Below are 13,344 nucleotides of genomic sequence, written 5' to 3'. Positions count from 1 at the left end.
TGGTAAGGGTACCCAAGCATTGTCATGTGTGCATTTAGAATATTTTGGACTCGCTATTCATGATACTTGCATATTTTGTGTATGAATATAAGCATTTATGCGCTTGTGTGCCTATTGCTTATTGCTTGCCTATCCCCAATGCAAATGTAACAAAATTTTGGGATTTCTTATTTTCAACCTCTACACACAGACACCCACATACAAATGTCTGTGAATGGGCTGATCATGGGCGCAAAAGAAAATACATATCATTATTGGCACGCGTCTGACGCGCGCCCTTCTTTTTTATGATTTTGATGAATGAATGTTGACCCCTTATTACCTGCAGCAGTTCGTTGGGTCGAATGGGTCAACTTTTGGCAAGCACCTGCATATGGAGGTCAAGTGACTGATACCCAAAATTATTAAAACCATAAATATATAATCGCTCCTTTTTTTTAAATTTGGTATATATTAATATTTTAAAGATGTTTATTTTTACTCAAATTTCATTCATCAAAATCTCAAAAAAAAAGGGCGCGCGTCAGACGCGTGCCAATAATGATATGTATGTAATTTCTTTTGCGCCCATTATCAGCCCATTCACAGACATTTGAATGTGTGTGTCTGTGTGAAAAGGTCCAAAATCAGATATCCTAAAATCTTGCTCAAGCGCATAAATGCATGCTTCTATTCATATACAAAATATACAAGTATGCGTGAATAGCGAGTCCAAAATATTTTAAACGCACACATGGCAACGCTTGGGTACCCTTACCAACGATAGCGAACTAAAATGCCAGAATTTCGCATCGACGTGGCAAACCCTTTCTCTATTTCACACACATTGAAACGATCCCTAAACATAAAGAGAGAGAGCATTGAGAGCTGAGAGTAAGTGCGAGCGAGATAAAAGTTAACAGCGTTGCCGTTCTATCGCACAAATCATATGAAAGAGAGTGCGCCAAGCACTTTTCTGTAGAGTAAGCGGTTCAAAAATACATCATATGTATATCTTACTCCCTTACTCGCGATTTTGGACCAGATACTTTTTGTGACAACGCTGTTTGTATGTGATGTCCAGTCTATATGTTGTTCGGTTAGTGGTTACATTAAACAGGCGAGTGTAATGTTGACATTATACTCATTTGGTAACATTAATCACTGATCACAAACAAGCCTGCTATGGACATCTAATCTACGATTTATCGATAAAAATAGAGAATAAAAAGTCAGTCGGAAGCTGAGAGAGAAGATGAAAAAATGTGTTCGCTGTTGCTGGTTTTTTTTTTTTTTTAAACCATTACGTTTACGTTTGTTCACCCATTTCTTTAAATAAACTACTAAGAACATAAAGAACCCAAATGCTGGTGAAATCCATCGAATGGCCGTCCCTACAAATTTGGTGTCAGAAGTGGGATAGACGAACCTGTGAAATGCGTAAATCGATGAGCGAAGACAAACTGATAAAACGAAGCGTGTGCATGAAAATTCAACAAAATTTGAATGCCTGAAAGAATTGCTAATGGAAAGAATTGAGAAAGTCTAAGATTTTTGGCGACAACTTCGAGTATGCCTGAAGAGCTCTAGTAAGAACGAGACAAGCAGTCGTGTATTGCATGACAGTGGTCGGTAAGCGCAAGCGAGAAGGAGATGCTTTAATTTTTGCGCAGCAAAAGTTGGGTAGCGCAAAATTTTCATTTCGTGATGAAATAGGAAGTTGCAGATTTAGTTGGCGAAGAGCAAAGAGTGCGGAATCTTTCAATAAAAAGAGCGTGTGACTGGAACGTGCGTCAACACAACCACGATGATCACAGGGTGCATCAAGTTGCAAATCAATAACAGAGTATGTTATGTTGTCATTATATGAAAATAATTAAATAGTTGTTGAGCTAGGAGTGTTAAATCAGTGAAACATTTTCATCTATTTTGAAAAAAAAAAGTAATCAAATTATAACAAAAAAGTAATTAAGTGTAAGCAAAGTAAAAGTATAAGCTAATACTTACGAAAATAATATTTTAATAGTTTCTAAAGTTTCTAGAACGTAAAACAACAAAATAAAATGTTTTAATTACTTATACCATTAAGTTAAGTACATTGAATTGTTTATTTGTAAGACTCAGTTTTAAGCATTGTGAAAAGCGAGCAACGACGATAACAAAATGAACAGAGGCGAACTTTTGGCGTCAACAGTTAACGTATTAAAAGTTATCGGCACTTAGTTTGCTAACTAAGTAGAAAGCAAGCATTGCAAGACCGACTTTTAAAAAATTATGGGTTGCAGGTCGACAATAATGAATCTGACTAAAATGATGCTGGGTCGGACCATACTGTTCAAAGATCACCAATGAAGATAGTCCGAACAACGTTTACAAACGTTTACGTGATATTGAAGATTCACTTTCGCAGTTCAATGGCTCAAGTCAACCAGCTGTTGAAAAATGGATTCATGAATTTGAAGATAACGCTATCGAAGTGCAGTGGAACGATTTTCAGAAATTTATTTACCCAAAGCAATTACTAAAAGGTGCAGCAAAATTATTTGTGCGCAGTCAACATGGAATTTCAGATTGGATATCTCTAAAGCAAGCGCTATTAGCAGAATTGGGGACGGTAGTTTCATCTATAGACGTCCATCGCATGTTGCGAAAGAGGCGTAAGCGTCATGGTGAAGATTATAGAGAGCAAATGTATAGCCTTATGGAAGTTAGCGGACCTCTTAACCTGGATGACTCAAGTCTGATAGAATAATTTATTGAGGGAATACCTGACTCGAGGAGTAACAAAAGTAATCTGTATCAGGCAAAGACTCTGCAGCAACTAAAAGAACAAATCAAGGTATATGAGAAAATCCGTAGTAGTCGCCCTCAAGCGTCCAATACGGGTAGGATGCATAACGGTAACGAAGAAAATAAACCTGACTTGAATAAAGAACAAATAAGGAAATTTTTCAAATGCGGCGATTCATCACATTTAGCCAGAGAATGTAGACAGTCAATAAAATGTTAAAAGTGTGCTCAACCAGGGCATAAGGCAGCCAACTGTTCAGGACCGAGTGTGGTGAAGAAGACAGAAGGCAAAAATGCGAACACGATGATTAACAAGGCTAACAGTAGTGGAAAATGTATTTTTAAGGAGTTGTCCTGTAAGAACATATGCTTCTCTGCAATAATTGATACAGGCTGTGACCTCTGTCTGATACGCGATATCGTCAAAGAACTAGGAGAAGTTGACTGAATAATGAAAAACAGCGTCTTGTTGGCATCTGTAATAGTTAGCTAAATATACTAGCAGGCTTTGTCACTCGAGTGGAAGTTGATGGTAACTTACTGGATATAACCTTTCATGTTACGAGCCGAGACGACATTCAATACTCAGCTGTAATAGGAAACAGCGTATTGAAGCATGCGGACTTAATAGTATCGGAAAATTTTGTAGAATTTCGACCCAAACTAAGGGGAAAGCGAACAAGAGAGAAATTGACAAGACATTAACAATAACAGAAGATACTGTCGAAAATAATAAGCAAAGCTTAGAGCTTTTACAAAAATTAAAAAATGTATGCATTTTTGCAGAAAGTCAGGAGGCTGAGATCGATCTATATCACTTAGAAAAACCTGTTGCAGACGAAGTTCAAGCAATAATTAAAAACTAATCACCTGAAATGAAGAAGAAATGTCCAATTGAAATAAAAATTTTGTTAAATGACGAGCGTCCGGTTTTCGGACGCCCAAGGCGCATAACACATGCGGACAAGTCTATTGTCGATTTGCAAATCAAAATATGGCTAGTTGAAAAAATCATACAGCTAAGTACGTCGGAATATGCATCTCCTGTTGTCCTCGTTCCGAAAAAAGATGGTACCAAAAGATTCTGCTGTGACTATAGGCGTTTAAATGAAAAGATCGCGAGAAACAATTTTCCAATGCCCTTAATGGACGATGTGATTGATTGCAGGACCCAGGTGTGTTTACTACACTCGATCTCGCAAACGGATTTTTTTCCTGTTCCAATTGAGCCTGATTCGATAAAATTTACATCATTTGTAACAAGTGCAGAGCAATATGAATTCCTCTTCGTCCCTTTTGGAATATCGAACTCCGCAGCTGTATTTTCCAGATTCATTCGTGCAAGTCTTGTAGATCTTGCACAAGATGGTACATTCGTAACTTATATGGATGATCTTATAATTCCCTTCAAGGATATAGATAAAGGTGTTCGAAAGTTAAAGCTCGTACTGGACAGATCAGCAGAGTTTAACTTGCGTATAAAGTGGAGTAAGTTCCAGTTCCTTATGAAGGAAGTTGACTTTTTATGGTACGTTATACAGGGAGGCACAATATGACCATCTGTGAAAAAACCCAAGCAGTTCAAAATTTTCCCATACCGCATGACCGATAGAGTTTTCAGCGTTTTCTCGGATTAACGTCGTACTTTAAACGCCACTTTCCGATTTGTTACGGACGACGTGCAGTTTAAAGTTGACGAAGAACAACTCGTCGCATTCAGGCAATTGAAACCAGCATTAGTTACAACTCCAGTATTGCGATTGTATAATCCGAAAGCTCAGACTGAAGTGCATACGGACGCTTCAATGAATGGTTATGGTCGCGCTCTCTTGCAAAAAGACTCGGATGACCAATTGTTTCATCCAATTCAATATTTAAGTTGGAAAACGAACCCTTAGAGTAAAAATATCATTCTTATGAGCTTGAGGTGCTGTCTATAGTCGAGGTTTTTGAAAAAGTGGCGCGTTTACTTGGTATAAAATTTAAGGTTGTGACCGACTGTAGCGCTTTCGCGTTGACCATGAAAAAACGTGGCGATATTCCATTAAGAGTGTTGCGTTGGTCACTTTTCCTTCAAGATTTTGACTACAGTATTGAGCATCGAAATGACAGCAAAATGAGGCATCTTGATGCTCTAAGCCGCGTATCCTCTCTTATGCTTGAAGACTCGCTGCAGCACAGGTTGCAGCAAGCACAAGCGAGAGATGATTGGGTCCGAGCTGTGCTAGCTGTCTTGGATTGTAGCACATACGAAGATTTTTATGGTAGGCATGGTATATTATACAAAGATCCCATCAAGGAACTTATAGTCGTACCATCGCTTATGTAAGACGAAATCATTAGAATTGCACACAAGCAAGGGCATTTCTCAGCGAAACGAACTCAAGAAGCAATCGAAAAGACATTCTTTATTCCGCAGCTATCGCAAGCAAAAGTACCAAAAATTGTAAAAAGTTACCTAGAATGCATAATATCTGAGAGCAAATCAAGCAAGAAAGAAGGGTTTTTGGCACCAATCAACAAAGAGGACAAGTCTTTAGGCACGTACCATGTGGATCATGTCGGTCAAATAGAGCAGACTAGTAAAATCTATAACTACATTCTGGTGATAGTCGATGCGTTTTCAAAATTCGTTTGGCTCTATCCAACAAAAAAAAAAAACGGCAGGCGGCAGTGTTTGGAAATCCTAAGCCCATAAAATCAGATAATGGTGCAACTTTCGTTTCAAACTTGTTTAAGGAGTACTGTGAAGCAGAAGGTATACAGCATCTTACGATAGCTACAGGAGTTCCAAGAGGAAACGGTCAGGTAGAACGTATCCACAAAATCGTAATACCAATGTTGTCTAAACTATGCCGGGAAAATCCCTGTAACTGGTATAAGCATATTGATATCGTGCAACAAACAATCAACAGTACGCCGGCAAGAAGCACTATAGTTTTACCGTTTAGATTGTTGACTGGTGTGGTGATGAACTTAAAAGAATATCGGACTTGCAAGAACTATTAGAAGAAGCTGCTGTAGAGGAACTAAGTAATGAAAGAGAAGAAGTCCGTAAAGAAGCGCAGCAAAATATAGCAAAAATACAGCAGGAAAACCGAAAATCAATAAACATCGCAAAAAAGAGCGCAATTATAAAATAAACGAACTTGTAGCCATTAAGAGAACACAGTATGGTACTGGTCTAAAATTGAAACCTAAATTCTTTGGTCCATATAAAATAGTAAAGATTCAAAACCTTGGAAGATATGACGTAGAAAAAGTCGGCGACCACGGAGGTGCAGGGAAAACTACAACTGTAGCAGAATATATGAGGGAATGGGAGCCCAGTGATTATTTAACAGAAGATTCGTCATTCGGGTCGAATGAAGAGTCAGGATGACCGAGTGTGGGAGTCGGAAATAGAACACGGAGTGGTCGAATTTGTAATCAGTTAAATTTAACAGGCGAGTATAATGTTGACATTATACTCATTTGGTAACATTAAATCACTGATCACATGCAACACTGCTATGGACTGATCCACGATTTATCGATAAAAATGGAGACTAAAACGTTCAGTCGGAAGCAAAGAGAGAAAATGAAAAGATGTGTTCGCTGTTGGTCATTGTCTTGTAATACTTGTCAGAAAATAAATAATAATTACAAGTTTACGTTTGTTTACCAATTTCTTTAAATAAACTACTAAGAACATAAAGAACTAAGTGCTGGTGAAATCCATGGAATGTCCGTCCCTACATATATACCTTAGACATTGCAATGTTCTATTTTAATCCACTAACTTCGTGCTCATCAACCAAAAAGCCCCGTCGTTGCTTTCGCATAGGAAATTATTCATTGCTGAATCAGTTTATTAATGCAACCTATTGATATTTCTTGTATGACTCGGTTGATATAAATACTGCCAATAATTTTTTTTTTTATAACACCCTAAATTTCCTCTTAGATATGTGTATTCCCAAGCTAATTCCTCCAACTACTCGTTCAAAACAACCCTGGTTTACTTCCAGGTTGTCACATATAAAAAATGTAAGCTCTACATATTTTTAAAAATTATAAACAGTCTGGTTCGTGTATAGACTTGGCTAAATATTTGTAGCCAAGTCGAACTTCTTTCTTCTGAATTATCAATGCTATGAAAATAATCAAACTCATTGTAATGGCAATTCCCCCAAAACCGAGACAGTTTAACATTTTTGTAAACTTGCAGCGTAAATCTTCAAGTTCGCCATCTTTTTCTCTCGGGATAGATAAAGCTAGCAATGACTCCGATTCTGCTAACCTCTTTGCTAATTTCCAATCAACTTACTCTTCAGTCTGCCCTAATACTAATTATTACTCTTATACTATTTCTTCCGCTAGTTCTATACCTCTCCCCATTATTTCACACTCTTCTCTCCTATTAGCTATAAACTCTTTAAAATCTTCTTACTCTCCTGGGCCGGACAATATTCCTAGTTGTCTACTCAAGGAGTGTAGTTCTTCCCTTCTTTATCCATTGCTAAAGCTTTTTAATCTATCCCTTGAAACTTCTGTTTTTCTATCTCTTTGGAAAGAATCTTATATCATTCCTCTTCACAAGAAAGGTGGGAAGTCTGACATAGAAAATTACAGGGGCATTGCAAAACTGTCTGCTATTATTTGAAAAAATAATCACTTCGAATTTGCAGCATTTCTGCAAATCAGTTTTTTCCCCTGTTCAGCATGGATTCGTAAAGAATCGGTCAACTACGACCAATCTGCTTGAGTTTACTTCCTTGGTAAATGATGCTTTCCTTTCGAAAAGGCAAACTGATGTCATTTACACTGACTTCAGTAAGGCGTTTGACTCTGTGCACCATGACATTTTACTTTTAAACTCCTCTGTCCCTTTTACTTTGGATTAATTCTTATTTAAAAAGTAGGACCCAAAGAGTAATTCTGAGGTTGACTACCTCTAAAAGGGTTCACGTTACTTCTGGTGTTCCTCAAGGACCTTTACTCTTTACTCTTTTTATAAATTATCTACCCTCTGATATATCACATGCCCGTGTACTCATGTATACGGACGATGTCAAACTTTTTCTATCATACACTAACCCCCATCATTCTCGTCTACAAGACGATTTGAACGCTATGCAACTTTGGTGTTCGGCCAATCAATTGCATCTAAGTTGTTCAAAGTGTATGTTTATGACATTTAATCGTACTACACCTTATCTTGTCAGTTATACAATCGACAATATCCCTTTGCAACGTATACTAACAGTTAAGGATCTAGGCGTTATTTTTGATTCTAAACTCTGTTTCAATCTTCATATAGATATCATTGTTAATGAGGCAAAAGGTGTACTTGGATTCATTAGATGATGGTCTAAAGAGTTTAAGGATCCTTTTATAGCAAAACTTCTGTACATCTCTCTTGTTCGCCCTATCCTTGAATACTGCTCTTGCATCTGGTCTCCACAGTATATCAACAGCCAGGATCGTATTGAATCTGTTCAGAAGCAATTTCTGCTTTTTGCCTTACGAGGTTTAAATTGGGACCCTAATCTTCGGTTGCCGTCCTACTCCATCAGACTGCTTTTTCTCAACCTTCCGTCGTTAATCAACCGTAGGACAATTCTCGGTGTTGTCCTTCTACATAACTTGATTATTGGCGACATAGATTCTCCTTTTCTGCTAGGGCGCTTCAATTCTCTGTTTCGGCTAGACCAACCTGAAATTATCGTAAAATTATAGTAATTATTATTACTATCTACGTGCACAACAGATTACGCTATGCACAATTCTTTTCGCGTGCTATGTAAAAATTATAATAGTTTGCATCACGTTTTCTCTACCGAACTTTTCTACTCCTAATAAAATCTTTGCTTTCAGGATACCTTCGGGAAGTCGCTGACCATTCCCAGCTATGAGCAGGGGCATAGCTAGCCGGACAGGCTGAAAAATTTTCCCCCACCGTGTCGGTGATTTCCCATTACTTTTCTCTTTGTCCTATCCACTTAACACTCTTTATCTAACTTACATTGATTTACTTTATTAACAATTTTCTTACTTTCTTTTTTCCTATTTATTGTATTTTCTTTATTAATATAGCAAATTAAGATTATTTTTAATTTCACTTGAGATCACTTTTTTCCTACTTACAACCTTCTGCTTAGATGTAGGCTCTAATAGCGTCACTGACAAAATTAGCTGTGAAAAGGGGCACAGCTGGCCGGACTGGCAAATAAAACACCTCCATCGGTCGGTGATGCTATTTAGAAATTTGTATGCTTTAACTAGGCTTTTAGCATATAATTCTATTGTACAATCTTTTGAATAATGAGGAAGACACTCGTTTTGTCGACCATTAATAATAAATAAATAAAAAATAAAATAAAATAAATAGTGACTTGCCCGTATCTAAGAAGCACAGGGAAAATAGCTAATGCCGAGTTTGGACAAGATATCTTGATAAACAACAAAGGTTTTTAATCAAATCAAAAATGAAGAGAGCAAAGTGAAATCTTTAAACGCCGTGTTTAATCAAAATATCTTGAAATACAAAAAATGTTCCTTACATCTTAATTTTCGACCGATCGTTCCTATGATAGCTATATGATATAGTGTACCGATATTAATAGAATTTTGCATATATATGAATGAATAAATGTCGAGTTTGGTCAAGATATCTTGAAAAACAAGATATTTTTTCATACAACTTAATTTTCGACATATCGTTCCTATGGCAGCTATATGACATAGTGGTCCAAAATTAACATGATTTTGCCAATATTAAGGCGTCTAGTAAAACTAATAAATGGCGAGTTTGGACAAGATATCTTGAAAAACCAAATGTTTTTTCATACAACAATTATATTTTCTACCGATCGTTCCTATGACAGCTATTAATATAGTAATCCGATCTTAATAGGAGTTTGCATGTATATGAGGAGTAAAGTAAAAGGCATACAATGGCAGTTCACACCACTACCAGAAGCAAGGCCAGGGGCTCTGTTGATGCAGTGCTAGCTTCGTTGGCCACAGTACTCAGCTGCAGTATTACGACGAAGTAGAGAAAAATCTGGCTTTACTGACCAACAAGGTCAATATGTCATATGAGCCAATCATGGCTAAAGGCTAATGCAAAAAATTCCGCAACATTGCGAGTTTTTATATCAGGCCCCAAACGCAATTTCACAGGCGTTCTTTTCGCGGTTAAGCCAAAGGACTTACCCTCGGCTCTCGCCCTTGCACAAGAGGTTGAATCTAACCATGAGAGATATTAATTTGCGGCTAACCTCGCTAGAAGTCAGGAGGAAAAAGAGCGCAGATCAAGTACCAAAGTGCAAAATAGCCAGCATTCTACAAAAAACAGGCCAGGACGCAAAACCAGAATCATATGCCACAGCCGCTGAAAGCGCAATGGCGATGCTAGCTTGGATGCACTCCATTTTTTAGGAGTAAGTCCCTGCTCCCTTTCATCGGATGAACAGGAACGGGGACTTATATGAAGTCCCTCATCGATACGGGCGCGTCAAAATATTTCATTCGACCATACGAAGGATTAAAAGGCGTTTGCGCACAATTTCACAATTCATTCAATCCATGGCACAACAAACATCACACAAAAATGCTTAGTGTCGATGTTTAATACAAAAGCTACATTCTTTATTTTACCAGATTTGTCAACATGTGATGGCATTATAGGCCTTGACCTGTTTTATTTATTTTAATTTTTTTTTATTTATTAATGGTCGACAAAACGACTAATAGACTATACAATAGATAATGGAATTATATGCTATAAGCCTAGTTAAAGAGCACAATTTTCTAAATAGCATCACCGACCGATGAAGGTGTTTTATTTGCCAGTCCGGCCAGCTGATCCCCTTTCCACAGCTTATTTTGTCAGTGACGCTATTAGAGCCTACATCTTAACAGAAGGTTGTAAGTAGGGAAAAAGTGTTCTTAAGTAAAATTAAAAATAATCTTTATTTGCTATATTATTTAAGAAAATACAATAAATAGAAAAAAAGAAAGTAAGAAGATTGTTAATAAAGTAAGGAAATGTTAGTTAGATAAAGAGTATTAAGTAGATAGGACAAAGAGAAAAGTAATGGAAAATCACCGACCCGGTGGGGGAAAATTTGTTCATCCTGTCCGGCAAGCTATGCCCCTGCTCATAGCTGGGAATGGTCAGCGACTTCCCGAAGGTATCCTGAAAGCAACGATTTTATTAGGAGTAGAAAAGTTCGGTAGAGAAAACGTGATGCAAACTATTATAATTTTTACATAGCACGCGAAAATGATTGTGCATAGCGTAGTCTATTGTGCACGTAGATAGGAATAGGGGGCGATAATTTCTGGTTGGTCTAGACGGAACAGAGAATTGAAGACGCCCTAGCAGAAAAGGAGAATCTATAATCAACTTATGTAGAGACAAAACCGAGAATTGTCCTACGGTTGGTTTACGGCGGAAGGTTAAGAAGAAGCAACGTGCTGTAGTAGGGTGGCAACCGAAGATTAGGTCCCAATTTAAACCTCGTAAAGCAAAAAGCAGAAACTGCTTCTGAACAGATTCAATATGATCCTGATTATTGTTATACTGCGGAGACCAAATGCAAGAGCAGTATTCAAGGATAGGGCGAACAAGAGAGATGTACAGAAGTTTCGTTATAAAAGGATTATAAAAGACTCTTTACACCATCGATTAATGATGGTGTAATTAACGCTGGTATCTATGTGAAGATTGAAACAGAGTTCAAAATCCAAAATAACGCCTGGATCCTTAACTGTTAGTATACGTTGCAAAGGGATATTGTCGATTGTATAATTAAAAAGATAAGGTGTAGTACGATTAAATGTCATAAACATACACTTTGACCAATTCAGATGCAATTGATTGGCCGACCACCAAAGTTGCATAGCGTTCAAATCTTGTAGACGAGAATGATGTAGGGGATTAATGTATGATAAAAAAAGTTTCATATCGTCCACATACATTAGTACACGAGCATGTGATATAAAAGAGGGGATATCATTAATTAAAAGAGTAAATAGTAAAGGTCCAAGATGACTACCTTGAGGAACACCAGAAGTAACGTGAACCCTTTTAGAGGTAGTCAACCTCAGTATTACTCTTTGGGTCCTACCTTTTAAATAAGAATTAATCCAAAGTAAAAGGGACAAAGGGAAACCTATTCGGTCAAGTTTAAAAAGTAAAATGTCATGGTGCACAGAGTCAAACGCCTTACTAAAGTCAGTGTAAATGACATCAGTTTGCATTTTCGAAAGGAAAGCATCATTTACCAAGGAAGTAAACTCAAGCAGATTGGTCGTAGTTGACCGATTCTTTACGAATCCATGTTGAACAGGGGAAACAACAGATTTGCAGAAATGCTGCAAATTCGAAGTGATTATTTTTTCAAATAATTTAGGAATAGCAGACAGTTTTGCAATGCCCCTGTAATTTTGTATATCAGACTTCCCACCTTTCTAGTAAAGAGGAATGATATAAGATTCTTTCCAAAGAGATGGAAAGACGGAAGTTTCAAGGGATAGATTAAAAAGCTTTAGCAATGTATAAAGAAGGGAAGAACTACACTCCTTGACTAGACAACTAGGAATATTGTCAAGCCCAGGAGAGTAAGAAGAGTTCAAAGAGTTTATAGCTAATAGGAGAGAGGAGTGTGAAATAATGGGAGGAAGTATAGAACTAGCGGAAAAAATAGTATAAAGGTAAGAAATAGTATTAGGACAGACTGAAGAGTAAGTTGATTGGAAGAAATTAGCAAAGAGGTTAGCAGAATCAGTGTCATTGCATGGAATATTTGGCCAAGTCTGTACACACACCAGACTCTTTAAACTTTTTAAAGTATTTAGATTTTACAGTTTTTAGATGTGATAATTTGGGAGTATACCAGGGCGGTTTGGAAAAAGTAGTCGAAGGAATTGACTTGGGAATACACACATCTAAGAGGGAGTTTAGGGTGATATAAAAAAAAAATGAATGGCAGTATTCATATCAACTAAGTCATATAAGAAAGACCAATCGGTCGCATAAATAAGCTGATTCACAAAAGAATAATTTCCTTTGCGAAAGCAACGGCGGGGCTTATTGGCTGTTGAGCACGAAATGAAAGGATTACAAGCATTGATTGAGCATTGCAATCTCTAAAGTAGGATGATAGACAGCGTCAGTAACGACTGAGTCGACCGATCATTTCTATGCAAAATAAAATTTTTCGAACAAAGCTCAAAATCAGATATGGTTGAGTTTAACCACGTTTCTGAAAATGCTATTTTATCCGAATCGAAGGATGTGCTGGCCATGAAAAGACTAGGGGATACCCTGAACCCTCTTATTCCAACACCAAATAAATTAATAAAAAAAAGTTCCTTGGCATGGCTCGAATTTGCACCTGACCGCATTACTTACTTTCGACTCTACTCAACAGCCCCACCAGCAAAAAATAAATAATAATACTTTCCCCGGTAGGGCTCGAACTCGCGACAGACCGCACCACTTGCTATGCGTCTACTCAGCAGCCACACCAATTAAGTAGTTATAATAAAAAATGAACTAAAATAACATTACAAAAAAAGATG

Source organism: Drosophila virilis, chromosome 5 (assembly GCF_030788295.1).
Source record: "Drosophila virilis strain 15010-1051.87 chromosome 5, Dvir_AGI_RSII-ME, whole genome shotgun sequence".
In the NCBI taxonomy this organism is placed as follows: domain Eukaryota; kingdom Metazoa; phylum Arthropoda; class Insecta; order Diptera; family Drosophilidae; genus Drosophila; species Drosophila virilis.
The sequence above is the reverse complement of the archived record's forward strand: the minus strand, read 5'-3'. Positions refer to the sequence as shown.